This window comes from Phascolarctos cinereus, unplaced genomic scaffold, assembly GCF_003287225.1.
Source record: "Phascolarctos cinereus isolate Bilbo 61053 unplaced genomic scaffold, phaCin_HiC Scaffold_7;HRSCAF=346, whole genome shotgun sequence".
Taxonomy (NCBI): Eukaryota; Metazoa; Chordata; class Mammalia; order Diprotodontia; family Phascolarctidae; genus Phascolarctos; species Phascolarctos cinereus.
This window is the reverse complement of record NW_027556180.1, coordinates 140,877,137-140,879,609: the sequence shown is the minus strand read 5'-3', so window position 1 is coordinate 140,879,609 and position 2,473 is coordinate 140,877,137. Positions and strand designations below refer to the sequence as shown.

At 44.1% G+C, this 2,473-nt stretch overlaps 1 pseudogene; it reads left to right on the top strand.

Annotated features, from left to right (window-relative positions):
* Positions 1-843: 843 nt before the first annotated feature.
* On the top strand, positions 844-1,397 carry LOC110193787 (peptidyl-tRNA hydrolase 2, mitochondrial-like; annotated as a pseudogene).
* Positions 1,398-2,473: the final 1,076 nt, after the last annotated feature.

Sequence of the window (2,473 nt, the reverse complement as noted above, 5' to 3'; positions counted from 1 at the left end):
GCACATTGTAGCTTAACAAATGCTTGTTGATTGACTAAAATTTACTTATTGATTGATCTAGTATTGATAATCTTTTCAGGAATTTTGGCATTAAATGGAAAGAAAAAAGAAGACTATATATAGGTGAGTTACAGGGGTCAATAGAAAAAGAATATTAGGATAACAGTCATCTGTTCATGTTTAAAAACAAAGAGAAGAGGAAGCTTCAGGTAGGGAGGAAAGCCAGGTGTCCGAGGTGGAGCGGCCCTCGGGGGCGCCCACCCCAGCCGGGGCTTCCCTCCGTCTCAGCCCAGGCCTGGGATGGGGGCCTGAGGGAGACAGGCAGGGCAAGCCCAGCCTCCTCCGCGGGCGCTGGAGCTACGGCCCTTCAGGTCCCGAGGGGAGGAAGGAGCCGCGCCGCGAGGTTCCCCACTGGGAGGGAAGCTGCCCTGGAAGGTGCCCCAGCTGCCCCGGTCCTGGGGTCACCCGTCAGGGATGCTGGAGTGGGCAGTTGGGGTTGACCCCGCAGAGCGGCTCATCCAAACCTTTATTCTCAATTCCTTAGCAGATATGTTGGCTCTCCCTGAGCGTCTTGTGCCTCCCTTTCGTACCCCGCCTCCAAAACTCACTAAGTCCTCATAACCTGCAGTGGCTCCGTGGAGGCTCACATCTACATCGCAAGAATGTTGGACTGGAATGGTTTATGAGTCCCATGATGCAATAGGTTTTCCAGTCCGTTCCCTCCTGGTTCCAATCTATGAAAGAAAAAAAAAAAAGAGCTTCATCTGGAATATATAAAGGTTGGATCAGATGTCATAAGATACCTTCCAACTCTTAAATCCTATGACATATATTGAGATATTTTCCAAGTCTGTGAGCATGGATTATTTGGGTCACCCTGGCACATTCAGCCTGGCTGCTGGAGTTGCCTGTGGCATATGTTTGGGCTGGGGCCTCCGAGTCCGATTTGGGGTGACCTTCAGGACCCCCTCAGTAAGTGGTTCAAACCCAGTGAATAAGAAAAGCCCAGAGGCTGAGGCTGAAGCCAGCATCTTGGGAGAAAGTAGGGAGCTCAAATTGGTAATTGTAGTCCTCAATGACTTGAAGACGGGGAAAGCAAAAGTGGCAGCTCAGTGTTCTCATGCTGCTGTTTAAGCCTACAAACAAGTACAAAGGAGAAATCCAGAGCTTCTGAAACAGTGGGAATACTGTGGTCGGCCCAAAGTGGTGGTCAAAGCTCCTGATGAAGAGTCTCTGGCTGAATTGCTTACTCATGCCAAAGTACTAGGACTGACTGTGAACTTAATCTAAGATGCTGAGCGTACTCAGGTAGAACAGGCTCTTGGACTGTCCTAGCAATTGGGCCAGGACCAGCAGATTTAATTGACAAAGTTACTGGCCATTTAAAACTTTATTGAGCTGAATTTTGTGTGGTGATGAGGTCCAGGTCTTCTTAGATTCAACCTCCATTTTGTTCTAATAATAAAAAATGACCTGCCCTTAAAAAAAAAAAAAAGAGAAGAACAAAGGGAGAGTAAGACATTAGAGAAGTAACAGAAAAGGTATATGAGACAGAAGGTATAAGTGCTTGAGTAGGCTTCTGAAAGAGGTGGGAAGTTTGGGCATGGAGATTGGCTTCAGTGAGTTTTGGTGATACTTTTTCTGTGACTAAATAGAAGAAGAAAATTGGTGGTGATACTAAGAAGTTTTATACACAAGTCTGGGGAGTGAGGGGTAGCTGTCTTCAGGTAGTCCTCACTGAGAAAACTAGGTTAAATTATTTCCTATAAAATGTAGTAAAGAAAAAGGATTGGAACAGTTAATGTGGGGGCAGAGTGATGTGAAAATGTTAGATTAGCAAGAATGTCAACAGAATTGAGTCGTCGTGTGAGATCATATATAGCTAGGCCTCAAGTAGTGTAAAAAGTAAGTTTTGTGAAATGGTCATATGCATTCATATTTATACCATTTGAAATCATGAATATATAAGATACGGCAATTGTTTCCAGACCAATGAAAACATGCAGTGCAAATTCAAATGATGAGATGAGGGGATACCTTATTATTTTCAGTAAGCGAAAATTTTATTTTATTTTTTTTCTCTGACATTCAGTTGTAAGAGAGGGACTGACAAAACTTAATGGTGATTGATATCCAGGCATAGAGGTTAGTAGGCCAGCCATGCTGAAAAGTCAGGAAAGTGAGGAAATCTAGGGCATTAATAAGTGAAACCATAGGTCCAAGGTTTGCTATGGAGTCAAGTGAGATTAGTATGAGACAGAACTCCTGAGGGGGAAAATCCTTCATAATCTAGTTGTGTCCTACCTTTTTAGTCTTCTTACACATTACTTCTTGCCATACATTCTTTTATTTAGTGACACTTGCTTCTTTCCTGATCCATGGAAAAGACTCTCCATCTCTCAGCTCTGGGAATTTTCTTTGGTTGTCCTCCATGCCTTTCCATACTGGCTTCCCTGGCTTTCTCTAAATCCCA